Raw genomic sequence first — 14,963 nt, forward strand, 5'->3', positions numbered from 1 at the left:
CAGAGGGGTTCTGCTTAGAATTCTCTGTCTGTTGCTGAGAAGATGATGGAAAAGGCTTGCCATTGCTAAACCTATTTCTTCCACCAATATTGTTGTTGAAACCTTGTTGAGGTCTCTGTTGATCCTTCCATGAGAAATTTGGGTGATTTCTCCATGAAGAATTATAGGTGTTTCCGTAGGGTTCTCCTAGGTAATTCACCTCTTCCATTGAAGGGTTCTCAGGATCATAGGCTTTTTCTTCAGATGAAGCATCCTTAGTACTGCTTGGTGCATTTTGCATTCCAGACAGACTTTGAGAAATCAAATTGACTTGTTGAGTCAATATCTTGTTCTGAGCCAAAATGGCATTCAGAGTATCAATCTCAAGAACTCCTTTCTTCTGATTTGTCCCATTGTTCACAGGATTCCTTTCAGAAGTGTACATGAATTGGTTATTTGCAACCATTTCAATTAGTTCTTGAGCTTCTGCAGGCGTCTTCTTCAGATGAAGAGATCCTCCAGCAGAGCTATCCAAAGACATCTTGGACAGTTCAGAGAGACCATCATAGAAAATACCTATGATGCTCCATTCAGAAAGCATGTCAGAAGGACATTTTCTGATCAATTGTTTGTATCTTTCCCAAGCTTCATAGAGGGATTCTCCATCCTTCTGTCTGAAGGTTTGGACTTCCACTCTAAGCTTACTCAATTTTTGAGGTGGAAAGAACTTTGCCAAGAAGGCATTGACTAGCTTTTCCCATGAGTCCAGGCTTTCTTTAGGTTGTGAGTCCAACCATGTCCTAGCTCTGTCTCTTACAGCAAAAGGGAATAGCATCAGTCTGTAGACCTCAGGGTCAACCCCATTAGTCTTGACAGTATCACAGATTTGCAAGAACTCAGCCAAAAACTGATGAGGATCTTCCAATGGAAGTCCATGGAACTTGCAATTCTGTTGCATTAGAGAAACTAATTGAGGCTTAAGCTCAAAGTTGTTTGCTCCAATGGCAGGGATAGAGATGCTTCTCCCATAAAAGTCGGGAGTAGGTGCAGTAAAGTCACCCAGCACCTTCCTTGCATTGTTTGCATTATTGTTGTTTTCGGCTGCCATGTCTTCTTCTTTGAAGATTTCTGTTAGGTCCTCTGTAGAGAGTTGTGCCTTAGCTTCTTTTAGCTTTCGCTTCAAGGTCCTTTCAGGTTCAGGGTCAGCTTCAACAAGAATGCCTTTGTCTTTGTTCCTGCTCATATGAAAGAGAAGAGAACAAGAAAATGTGGAATCCTCTATGTCACAGTATAGAGATTCCTTGAGGTGTCAGAGGAACAGAATAATAGAAGAAAGAGGTAGAAGAATTCGAACTTAATCAGATAGAGTTCGAATTGTGCATTGAGGAGGAGTGGTACTCCATGAATAGAAGGATGTGAGGAGAGGGGAAGAGAATTTTCGAAAATTAATTAAGAAGTTTTTAAAATCATTTTGAAAAATTGATTGATAATTTTCGAAAACTCAAAGTGGAAAAAGAATCAAGTGAGTTTTGAAAAAAGATTTTGAAATTAGAAGTCAAAAAGAGTTGATTGAAAACTATTTTGAAAAAGATGAGGTTAAGAAGATATGATTGATTTTAAAAATATGTGATTGAGAAGATATGATTTGAAAACAATTTTAAAAAGATTTGATTAAAAAAAATTAATGACTTGCCTAACAAGAAAAGATATGATTCAAACATTAAACCTTTTTCAACAGAAAAGGCAACATACTTGAAATGTTCAATCAAATCATTAATTCTTAGCAAGTATCTAAAAAAAAAGGAAAGAAATTGATTTTGAAAACATTTGATTGAAAAGATATGATTTGAAAAAGATTTGATATTGAAAAACTTTGAAAACTTGAAAAAAAAATTGGTTTGAAAACAAAAATCCTCCCCCTTGTGCCATCCTGGCGTTAAACGCCCAGAATGGTGCACATTCTGGCGTTTAACGCCCAATGCACTACCTTTTTGGGCGTTAAACGCCCAACCAGGCACCCTGGCTGGCGTTTAAACGCCAGTCTGTCCTTCTTCACTGGGCGTTTTGAACGCCCAGCTTTTTCTGTGCAATTCCTCTGCTGCATGTTCTGAATCTTCAGTTCCCTGTACTATTGACTTGAAAATAGAACCAAGATCAAATAAACAATACATGCAAGACACCAAACTTAAATTTAGACACTAGACTCAAACAAGAAACATAAAATATTTTTGGTTTTTATGATTTTGAAAATTTTTTTTTTTTGTGTTTTTTTTCGAAAATTATATGGAATTAGAAAATAAAAGTTTCAGAATTCTTAATTTGGATTCCAGGAATCATTGCAATGCTGGCGTTTAACGCCCAGAATGCTGCTAGACTGGGCGTTGAACGCTCATTTTGTTATCCTTACTGGCGTTTGCCAAACACCCTTTTCTGGCATTAAACGCCAATCTGTCTTCCAATTCTGGTGTTTAACGCCCAGAATGCTGTCAAACTGGGCGTTAGACGCCCATTCTGCTATCCTTACTGGCGTTTAAATGCCAGTAAGCCTGTCCTCCAGGGTGTGCTATTTTTTATGTTGTTTTTTATTTTGCTTTAATTCTGCAGTTGTTTTTGTGACTCCACATGATCATCAACCTAAAGAAAACATAAACTAACAATGGAAAATGAAATGAAAAAGTAATTAACATAGATAAATAATATTGGGTTGCTTCCCAATAAGCGCTTCTTTAATGTCAATAGCTTAACAGTAAGCTCTTACAGAGCTTCACAGATACTCAGAGCATGATTGTGGCCTCCCAACACCAAACCTAGAGTTTGAATGTAGGGGCTCTGCTTGACTCTGCATGGAGAGAATTGGATGAAGCTTTTCATGCTTCTTCTCCATGTTTACAAAAGAAGATCCTTGAGCCTTAAACACAAGGTAGTCCTCATTCAATTGAAGGACTAACTCTCCTCTGTCCACATCAATCACAGCCCCTGCTGTGGCTAGGAAGGGTCTTCCAAGGATGATGGATTCGTCCTCCTCCTTCCCAGTGTGTAGGATTATGAAGTGAGCAGGGATGTAAAGTCCTTCAACCTTCACTAAAACATCATCTACAAGTCCAGAAGCCTGTTTTATTGATTTGTCTGCCATCTCTAGTGAGATTTTTGCAGCTTGTACCTCAATGATCCCTAGTTTCTCCATTACAGAGAGTGGCATGAGGTTTATACCTGACCCCAAGTCACACAAAGCCTTCTCAAAGGTCATGATGCCTATGGTACAAGGTATTAACAACCTTCTGGGATCCGGTTTCTTCTGAGGTAATTTCTGCTGAACTAAGGCATTCAGTTCCTTGTTGAGCAATGAAGGTTCATCCTCCCAAGTATCATTCCCAAATAACTTGGCATTCAGCTTCATGATTGCTCCTAGATACTGAGTGGTGTGCGAAATTGTGATCACTACTTTTCACAACTCAAATAATCCCTAGTAATGGCCCCAAAAACTTGGTGCTCAATACCATGGCATAAACACAACTTTGCACAACTAACCAGCAAGTGCACTGGGTCGTCCAAGTAATAAACCTTACGCGAGTAAGGGTCGATCCCACGGAGATTGTTGGTATGAAGCAAGCTATGGTCACCTTGTAAATCTTAGTCAGGCAGACTCAAATGGGTATAGTGATATACGAATAAAGCATAAAGATAAGGATAGAGGTACTTATGTAATTCATTGGTAGGAACTTCAGATAAGCGTATGAAGATGCCTTCCCTTCCGTCTCTCTGCTTTCCTACTGTCTTCATCCAATCCTTCTTACTCCTTTCCATGGCAAGCTTATGCAAGGGTTTCACCGTTGTTAGTGGCTACCTCCCATCCTCTCAGTGGAAATGTTCAACGCACCCTGTCACGGCACGGCTATCCATCTGTCGGTTCTCAATCAGGCCAGAATAGAATCCAGTGATTCTTTTGCGTCTGTCACTAACGCCCTGCCTTCAGGAGTTTGAAGCACGTCACAGTCATTCAATCATTGAATCCTACTCAGAATACCACAAACAAGGTTAGACCTTCTGGATTCTCTTGAATGCCACCATCAGTTCTTGCCTATACCACGAAGACTCTGATCTCACGGAATGGCTGGCTCGTTTGTCAGGCGAGCACTCGGTTGTCAGGCGATCAACCATGCATCGTGTATCAGGAATCCAAGAGATAAACATTAGAGCCTTGTTTGCTTGTAGAACAGAGTGGTTGTCAGTCACTTGTTCATAAGTTAGAATGATGATGAGTGTCACATAATCATCACATTCATCATGTTCTTGGGTGCAAATGAATATCTTAGAACAAGAACAAGCGGAATTGAATAGAAGAACAATAGTAATTGCATTAATACTCAAGGTACAGCAGAGCTCCACACCTTAATCTATGGTGTGTAGAAACTCCACCGTTGAAAATACATAAGAACAAGGTCTAGGCATGGCCGAATGGCCAGCCTCCCAATGATCTAAGATAGCATAAAATGAAGATAGCTACCCAGATATCTCAATACAATAGTAAAAGGTCCTACTTATAGAAAACTAGTAGCCTAGGGTGTACAGAGATGAGTAAATGACATAAAAATCCACTTCCGGGCCCACTTGGTGTGTGCTTGGGCTGAGCAATGAAGCAATTTCGTGTAGAGACTCTTCTTGGAGTTAAACGCCAGCTTTTATGCCAGTTTGGGCGTTTAACTCCCATTTTGGTGCCAGTTCCGGCGTTTAACGCTGGGATTTCTGAGGGTGACTTTGAATGCCGGTTTGGGCCATCAAATCTTGGGCAAAGTATGGACTATCATATATTGCTGGAAAGCCCAGAATGTCTACTTTCCAACGCCGTTGAGAGCGCGCCAATTGGGCTTCTGTAGCTCCAGAAAATCCACTTCGAGTGCAGGGAGGTCAGAATCCAACAGCATCTGCAGTCCTTTTCAGTCTCTGAATCAGATTTTTGCTCAGGTCCCTCAATTTCAGCCAGAAAATACCTGAAATCACAGAAAAACACACAAACTCATAGTAAAGTCCAGAAAAGTGAATTTTAACTAAAAACTAATAAAAATATACTAAAAACTAAACCAAATATACTAAAATCATTACTAAAAACAATGCCAAAAAGCGTACAAATTATTCGCTCATCACTGAGCAACTTGCTCTTCAACAATATCTTCATCCTCTTCAGAGGAAGAATACTTATCAGAGCTCATGAATGGCAATAGTAAGTTCAGTGGAATCGCTATGGTCTCTGTATGAGCCTTAGATTCCTTTGGTTCCTCATTAGGAAACTCCTTAGTGGTCAGTGGACGTCCATTGAGGTCTTCCTCACTGGAAATCACTGCCTCTTCCTCCTCTATAGGTTCGGACACTTTGGATATATTGATGGCCTTGCACTCTCTCTTTGGATTCTCTTCTGTATTGCTTGAGAAAGTACTCTGAGGGATTTCAGTAACTCTTTTACTTAGCTGACCCACTTGTGCCTCCAAATTTTTTATGGAGGACCTTGTTTCAGTCATAAAACTGAGAGTGGTCTGGTGGACGAAATTGTGATCAACAATATTGGCTCTTGGGCATGTACACAAAAACTATTGTGACTCTTGTTCATTCAAAATCCTTATTATGGCACTGGTTGAATTCACAACTCCGTTCAACTAACCAGCAAGTGTACTGGGTCGTCCAAGTAATACCTTACGTGAGTAAGGGTCGAATCCACAGAGATTATTGGTTTGAAGCAATCAATATTTATTTTATTAATCTTAGTCAGGATGTCAATAGGATTAAAAGTGAAATTACTATATTTGATTATAAAAGTAAAGGAGAATAATAGCGTTACTTGTTGTGCAGTAATGAGAAACATGTTGGAGTCTTGGAGATGCTTTGTCCTTTGAATTTCTACTTTTCCTTGAGATCCTCTTCCCACACGCAAGGTCCTTCCATGGCAAGCTCTATGTAGGGTGTCACCGTTGTCAATGGCTACCTCCCATCCTCTCAGTGAAAACGTTCCTATGCTCTGTCACAGCACGGCTAATCATCTGTCGGTTCTCAATCAGGTTAGAATAGAATCCCTTGATTCTTTTGCGTCTGTCACTAACGCCCAGCCCTCAGGAGTTTGAAGCACGTCACAGTCATTCAATCCCGGAATCCTACTCGGAATACCACAGACAGGGTTTAGACTTTCCGGATTCTCATGAATGCCGCCATCTATCTAGCTTATACCACGAAGATTCTGTTGGGGAATCTAAGAGATATTCATTCAGTCTGATGTAGAACGGAGGTGGTTGTCAGGCACACGTTCATGGATTGAGGAAGGTGATGAGTGTCACGGATCATCACCTTCTTCACAATTAAGCGCGAATAAACATCTTAGATAAGAACAAGCGTGTTTGAATGGAAAACAAAGGAATTGTATTAAATCATCGAGACGCTGCAGAGCTCCTCACCCCCAACAATGGAGTTTAGAGACTCATGCCGTCAAAAGTATGTAATTCAGATCTGAAAATGTCATGAGGTACAAGAAATGTCTGTAAAAGTTGTTTAAATAGTAAACTAGTAACCTAGGTTTACAGAAAATGAATAAACTAAGATAATTGGTGCAGAAATCCACTTCTGGGGCCCACTTGGTGTGTGCTGGGGCTGAGACTAAAGCTATCCACGAGTAGAGGCCTTTCTTGGCGTTAAACTCCAGGTTATGACGTGTTTTGGGCGTTCAACTCCGGATCATGACGTTTTTCTGGCGTTTAACTCCAGACAGCAGCATGTACTTGGCGTTCAACGCCAAGTTACGTCGTCTATCTTCGCGCAAAGTATGGACTATTATATATTGCTGGAAAGCCCTGGATGTCTACTTTCCAACGCCGTTGAGAGCGCGTCAATTGGACTCCTGTAGCTCCAGAAAATCCATTTCGAGTGCAGGGAGGTCAGGATCCAACAGCATCAGCAGTCCTTTTTCAGCCTAAGTCAGATTTTTGCTCAGCTCCCTCAATTTCAGTCAGAAAATACCTGAAATCACAGAAAAACACACAAACTCATAGTAAAGTCCAGAAATATGATTTTTGCTTAAAAACTAATAATATTTAACTAAAAACTAATTAAAACATGCTAAAATCTACATGAAATTACCCCCAAAAAGCGTATAAAATATCCGCTCATCATGGTCTTAGATAGATCAGAGACTATGGTTGCTAAGCAAGAGAGGCTCTGCTCAGAATTCTCTGTCTGTTGCTGAGAAGATGATGGAAAAGGCTTGCTATTTTCAAACCTATTTCTCCCACCATTATTATTATTGAAGCCTTGTTGAGGCTTCTATTGATCCTTCCATAAGAAATTTGGATGATTTCTCCATGAAGGATTATAGGTGTTTCCATAGGATTTTCCCATGTAATTCACCTCTTCCATTGTAGGATTCTCAAGGTCATAAGCTTCTCCTTCAGAGGAGGCTTCTTTAGTACTGCCGGATGCAACTTGCAATCCAGTCAGATTCTAAGAAATCATATTGACTTGCTGAGTTAATATTTTGTTCTGAGCCAATATGGCATTCAGAGTATCAATCTCAAGAACTTCTTTCTTCTGAGTCATCCCATTATTCACAGGATTTCTTTCAGAAGTGTACATGAACTGATTATTTGCAATCTTCTCAATGAGTTCCTGGGCTTCTGTAGAGGTTTTCTTTAGATGAAGAGATCCACCAGCAGAGTGGTCCAATGACATCTTGGACAATTCAGACAGACCATCATAGAATATACATAAGATGCTCCATTCTGAAAGCATGTCAGAAGGACACCTTTTGATCAATTGCTTGTATCTTTCCCAAGCTTCATAGAGGGATTCACCTTCCTTCTGTCTGAAGGTTTGGACTTTCACTCTAAGCTTGCTCATCTTTTGAGGTGGAAAGAATTTGGCCAAGAAAGCATTGACCAACTTTTTCCAAGAGTTCAGGCTTTCCCTAGGTTGTGAGTCCAACCATATCCTAGCTCTGTCTCTTACGAAAAAGGGAAAAAGCATAAGTCTGTAGACCTCAGGATCAACCCCATTGGTCATAACAGTGTCACAGATTTGCAAGAATTCAGCTAAGAACTAATGAGGATCTTCCAATGGAAGTCTATGAAACTTGCAATTCTACTGCATTAGAGAAACTAATTGAGGCTTAAGCTCAAAGTTGTTTGCTCCAATTACAGGAATTGAGATGCTTCTTCGATAGAAGTTAGAAGTTGGTGCTGTAAAGTCACCAAGCATCTTCCTTGCATCTCCACTATTGTTCTCAAGTTCGGCTGCCATGTCTGTCTCTTTTTCGAAATTTGCTATAAGGTCCTCTCCGGAGTGTTGTGCTTTAGCTTCTCTTAGCTTCCTCTTCAGATTCCTTTCAGGTTCAGGATCAGCTTCAACAAGAATGTCTTTATCCATGTTCTTGCTCATATTTAAAAGAAGAGAACAAAGAGAGAAGAGGAATCCTCTATGTCACAGTATAGAGATTTCTTTATGTGTCAGAGGAAAAGAAGAACAGAAGAATGAGGTAGAGAGAGAATAAGAAGAATTTGAACATAGAGAGAGGGAGAGGGTTCGAATTATAAGAGGAATAGAAGAGAAATGTTAGTAAATAAAAAAAATAAACAGAAAGAGATGAGAGAGAGTATTCGAATTTTAAGAAGAGGGAAAAGAAAAATATTTTTATTTTTATTTAATTAATTAAGTTAGTTTCAAAAATTTGAGAAAGAAATACAAAAAAAATTAAAAACTAAAGCAATTAGTTAATTAAAAAGATTTTTGAAAAAGTGGTTAGTGATTTTCGAAAATTAGAAGTGGAAAAATAGTTAGGTGGTTTTGAAAAAGACAAAAAATAGTAAACTTTTTAAAATTAAACAAACAAGTCAAGTAGTTAGTTGAAAAAGATTTGAAAATAAATTTTGAAAAGATAAGAAGTTAGAAAAAGATTTTGAAATTAAAATTTTAAAAAGATATGATTGAAATTTATTTTGAAAAAGAATTGAAAAAGAAATTAAAAAGATTTTATTTTTAAAATTAAAGTTGATGACTTGACTAACAAGAAACTAAAAGATATGATTTCAGAATTCAAAGATTGAACCTTTCTTAACAAGAAAGTAACAAACTTGAAATTTTTTGAATCAAACATTAATTGTTAGCAAGGATTTTCGAAAATATGAAATAAAATTAAGAAAAAGATTTTGAAAATTTTAGATTTAAAATTTTCAAAAACATTAAAAGAAGAATGAAAAAGATTTTGAAAAATTTTAAGAATGAAATTCGAAAATCATAAAAAGAATGAAAAAGAATTGATTTTGAAAAAGATTTGAAAAGATAAAGTTTTTAAATTGAAATTTTGACTTGACTAACAAGAAACAACTAAATTTTAAAAATTTTTTATCAGGTCAACTCAAAATTTCGAAAAATTTTTTGACTTTTAAATTTTTAATGAGGAGAGATAAAAACAACAAAATGAAACAAAACATAAAAATTTAAGATCAAAACAAATAATGCATGCAAGAACACTTTGAATGTCAAGATGAACACCAAGAACACTTTGAAGATCATGTTGAACATCAAGAACATATTTTTGAAAATTTTTAAGAAAAGAAAGACATGCAAAACACCAAACTTAAGAACTTTTGTACTAGGGACACTAACAATTCGGAAATGCACAAGAATAACAAGAAAAGATACAAAACAAGAAAAATTGAAGATCAAACAAGGAAAATCATCAAGAACAACTTGGAGATCAAAGAAGAACACAATGCATGAATTTTCGAAAATCTAAGAAAAATTAAAAACATGCAGTTGACACCAAACTTAAAATTTGACACTAGACTCAAACAAGAAACACAATTTTTTTTTAGTTTTATGATTTTATTAAAAAAATTTTTAAAAAACCTTTTTGAAAAGAAAATAAAGGTTGAAACAAGAAAGAAGGTTACCTAATCTAAGCAGCAAGATAAACCGTCAGTTGTCCAAACTCGAACAATCCCCGGTAACGGCGCCAAAAATGTGGTGCACAAAATTGTAATCACACTTTTCACAACTCCGGTACAACTGGTGCGCGAAATTGTGAACAATACTTTTCACAACTCTCATAATCCCCGGTCATGAACTCCAAAAACTTGGTAGCTCAATTCCATGGCATTACACAACTTCGCACAACTAACCAGCAAGTGCACTGGGTCGTCCAAGTAATACCTTACGTGAGTAAGGGTCGATCCCACGGAGATTGTTAGTATGAAGCAAGCTATGGTCATCCTGTAAATCTTAGTCAGGCAAACTCAAATGTATATGGTGATGAACGAAAATAACATAAAAGATAAAGATAGAGATACTTATGTAATTCATTGGTAGGAACTTCAGATAAGCGCATGAAGATGCCTTCCCTTTCGTCTCTCTGCTTTCCTACTGTCTTCATCCAATCCTTCTTACTCCTTTCCATGGCAAGCTCGTGTAGGGTTTCACCGTTGTCAATGGCTACCTCCCATCCTCTCAGTGAAAACGATTGCATATGCTCTGTCACAGCACGCGGAATTCAGCTGTCGGTTCTCGGTCAGGCCGGAATAATATCCATCGATACTTTTGCGTCTGTCACTAACGCCCCGCCTGCTAGGAGTTTGAAGCACGTCACAGTCATTCAGTCATTGAATCCTACTCAGAATACCACAGACAAGGTTAGACCTTCCGGATTCTCTTAAATGCTGCCATCAGTTCTTGTCTATACCACGAAGACTCTGATCTCACGGAATGGTTGGCTCGTTTGTCAGGCGAGCACTCGGTTGTCAGGCGATCAACCATGCATCGTGCAATCAGGAATCCAAGAGATATTCACTAGAGCCTTGGTTGCTTGTAGAACAGAAGTGGTTGTCAGTCACCTTGTTCATAAGTGAGAATGATGATGAGTGTCACATAATCATCACATTCATCAAGTTCTTGAGTGCGAATGAATATCTTGGAATAAGAACAAGCGGAATTGAATAGAAGAACAATAGTAATTGCATTAATACTCGAGGTACAGCAGAGCTCCACACCTTAATCTATGGTGTGTAGAAACTCCACCGTTGAAAATACATAAGAACAAGGTCTAGGCATGGCCGTGAGGCCAGCCTCCCAATGATCTAAGAACTAGATGTCCAAAGATGATCAAAGGATCTAAAATTAATCCAAAGATGAAAATACAATAGCAAAAGGTCCTACTTATAGAAAACTAGTAGCCTAAGGTTTACATAGATGAGTAAATGACATAAAAATCCACTTTCGGGCCCACTTGGTGTGTGCTTGGGCTGATCAATGAAGCATTTTCGTGTAGAGACTCTTCTTGGAGTTAAACGCCAGCTTTTATGCCAGTTTGGGCGTTTAACTCCCATTTGGGTGCCAGTTCCAGCGTTTAACGCTGGGATTCCTGAGAGTGACTTTGAACGCCGGTTTGGGCCATCAAATCTTGGGCAAAGTATGGACTATCATATATTGCTGGAAAGCCCAGGATGTCTACTTTCCAACGCCGTTGAGAGCGCGCCGATTGGGCTTCTGTAGCTCCAGAAAATCTACTTCGAGTGCAGGGAGGTCAGAATCCAACAGCATCTGCAGTCCTTTTCAGTCTCTGAATCAGATTTTTGCTCAGGTCCCTCAATTTCAGCCAGAAAATACCTGAAATCACAGAAAAACACACAAACTCATAGTAAAGTCCAGAAAAGTGAATTTTAGCTAAAAACTAATAAAAATATACTAGAAACTAACTAGATCATATAAAAAACATACTAAAAACAATGCCAAAAAGTATATAAATTATCCGCTCATCAACAACTAACTAGCAAGTGCACTGGGTCATCCAAGTAATAAAACCTTACACGAGTAAGGGTCGATCCCACGGAGATTCTCGGCTTGAAGCAAGCTATGGTCATCCTATAAATCTTAGTCAGGCGGATTCAATTGGTTAAGAGTTTTGATAATTGAAAGATAAATAAAATGTAAATTAAAATAAAGATACTTATGTAATTCATTGGTAGGAATGTCAGATAAGCGTTTGGAGATGCTTTGTTGCTTCTGAGCCTCTGCTTTCCTATTGTCTTCATCCAATCATGCATCTCCCTTTCATGGCAAGCTGTATGTTGGTGGATCACCGTTGTCAATGGCTACCATCCGTCCTCTCAGTGAAAATGTTCCAGGTACGATTTCTGTACGGCTAATCAACTGTTGGATCTGTCGTCTCGGATGAAAAATACCAGGCACAGCTACCACACGGCTAATCATTTATCGATTCTCACTTGTGTCAGAATAGGATCTCTCTATCCTTTTGCACACTATCACTGCGCCCAACATTCGTGAGTTTGAAGCTCGTCACAGTCATCCCGTCCCAGATCCTACTTGGAATACCACAGACAAGGTTTAGACTTTCCAGATCTCGGGAATGCTGCCAATTGGTTCTAGCTTCTACCACGAAGGTTCCAATCTCACGAATTCGAATGGTCTGTTGTTAGGAGAGGCAAGTCAAATCTGTGGATCAGAGACCCAAGAGACTATACTCTGGCTGTCGTCCAATGACTACGTTGAACATCATGTAGACCGCTTGTGGTTGTCAGGCACGCGGATCTTGGCTAAGCGAGTAACAAAGATAGTGGGTGATTGTCACGGATCACCCCTTCATTCTGACTTAACTGAATTAAGTATGAGAGTATATCTTGGAGAAGAAGTAAGCGTAAATTAAAAGAAAAACAATAGTACTTGCATTAATTCATGAAGAACAGTAGAGCTCTGCACCTTAATCTATGAGGTGTAGAAACTCCACCATTGAAAAATACATAAGAGAAAAAGGTCTAGGCATGGCCAAATGGCCAGCCTCCCCAAATGTGAAAAATGGCATAAGATTCGAATACAATAGTAAAAAAGTTCTATTTATACTAAACTAGTTACTAAGGATTACAGAAAATAAGTAACTAAGTTCAAATAATGCAGAAATCCACTTCCGGGGCTCACTTGGTGTGTGCTTGGGCTGAGCATTGAGCTTTACACGTGCATAGGCCTTTTCTAGAGTTAAACGCCAGCTTAGATGCCAGTTTGGGCGTTTAACTCCAGTTCTGGTGCCAGTTCTGGCGTTTTACGCCATGAAAATGGTCTCTGGTTGGCGTTTGAACGCCAGTTTGGTCCATCAAATCTCGAGAAAAGTATAAACTATTATAGATTTCTGGAAAGCCGAAGATGTTAGCTTTCCATCCCAATTGAGAACGTGCCAATTGGATTTCTGTAACTCCAGAAAAATGCATTTGAGTATAGGGAGGTCAGAATCCAACAGTATCTGCAGTCCTTTCTCAGTCTCTGAATCAGATTTTTGCTCAGGTCCCTCAACTTCAGCCAGAAAATACCTTAAATTATAGAAAAATACACAAACTCATAGTAAAGTCCAGAAATGTGATTTTTGGATAAAAACTAATAAAAATATAATAAAAAGTAACTAAAACATACTAAAAACTACCTAAAAATAATGTCAAAAAGCGTATAAATTATCCGCTCATCACCCACCCCATCTGGTGTTCTTTGGATTATGGCATATAACTCATCCGTGGAGAAGAAAAGACAACATCTCCCTTCTGCAATGAGCTATACCTCGGACAGATCACTTAACAGCAAGAACATTTAGTACCCACCGTGGGACCAACCTTAACATTACCCCACATTTTTTTCTCACTTGTTATTCCTCTTTTTTCTAGGATCTTGATAATGGCAAATGAGCAAACTCCACCTCCTTTACCAACTCAAGCCGAGTTATTACCTAAGAACACTGTGCTTAAGGTCGAGGTCCAGAGGATAACCGAGTTGTTAACACAACAACAAAAGAACCCAAATAGCGAGAAAGATTGCAAGGATGCTCATCATGATGACGAACATGTGTCAAAAACTCATATTCTGGTAGAAGTCACACCTTCAAAGACACTGAAAAGATGTACAAACTCTTTTTCTAAGGAAATCATGCAGTTTTAGATGTTGAACAACTTCATCCTACCAACCACCCTGAAGCCATACGAGGGGATTGGGGACCCGAACATACATGTCACTAAATTCCACTTAATGATGTCTCTTAATGATACTTCTGACCCAATATTATTTCGTTCTTTTCCCATATTTTTAGATGGTGCTGCTTTACTCAGGTTTTCATCTTTACCTGCAAGTTCTATATCCACTTTTTAGGAACTGGTTGACCTCTTCACCAATAATTTTGCAACATCCAAGATCTATGTCCATGATTCCAACTACCGCACAATCAAACAAGGTCAACATGAAAGTCTTTGTGACTACATGATGAGGTTAAATAAGATAGCAATGGAGATCTCCAACCTCAACCCCAATGTCCACCTCCATGCCCTTAAGAGTGGTCTTCATCTTAGCAAGTTCCACAAGACTATTATTGTAACCAAGCCGAAGACTTTAGCAGAATTTTGAGAAAAAAAAGTTGGATAGATGGAAGTAAATGAACTTAGACAAGCTCAACGGATTAATAAACCAACTCAATCAAAGAAAACGACTAGAAGGACCTTTTTGAATCAGCAAAGTGATTCGCAAGGGAATTATACCCATAAAAACTACTAGAAAAAGAACTATCTAGTACATGGAATGCAACTTCTCTAAAGCTATACCACATCTAATTTATAAATCAAGCCTCGAAGATGTACTCTTTTCCCATTTATGTGATTTTTCCCACACCGGGTTTGTTTGGAGGGGTTTTTACGAGGCACTTCATCTTCTACCTTCTATGTTATGAGGATAATCCTTAATAAATAATACATTATTTGTAACTTCATCATTCTTTATTTTTATTCATGCATTTAGTTCGATAACTATTTTCTTACACACTACACATATTATAACAAACCAACATTAAAGTTGGCATACAAAAACAAACCGATAGTTATAAGTTGGACACAACCTAATAAACCGGCAACTATAAGCCAAAATCATCCAAACAAACCAACACCTATAAGTCAGAATCACTTCAAACAAACTAATAA

The 14,963-nt window shown here is 38.4% G+C and overlaps 2 non-coding genes across 2 annotated transcripts; both read left to right on the plus strand.

The window, feature by feature from the left end:
* The first annotated feature begins 574 nt into the window (after window positions 1-574).
* Window positions 575-682, plus strand: LOC130964875 (small nucleolar RNA R71). The gene has a single exon (XR_009080942.1). It is a non-coding gene; the product is annotated as a small nucleolar RNA R71 (small nucleolar RNA).
* A 7,055-nt stretch (window positions 683-7,737) lies between these two features.
* Window positions 7,738-7,845, plus strand: LOC130963765 (small nucleolar RNA R71). Its single transcript, XR_009079884.1, has one exon. It is a non-coding gene; the product is annotated as a small nucleolar RNA R71 (small nucleolar RNA).
* Window positions 7,846-14,963: the final 7,118 nt, after the last annotated feature.

Source organism: Arachis stenosperma, chromosome 2 (genome assembly GCF_014773155.1).
Source record: "Arachis stenosperma cultivar V10309 chromosome 2, arast.V10309.gnm1.PFL2, whole genome shotgun sequence".
NCBI classification, from domain to species: Eukaryota; Viridiplantae; Streptophyta; class Magnoliopsida; order Fabales; family Fabaceae; genus Arachis; species Arachis stenosperma.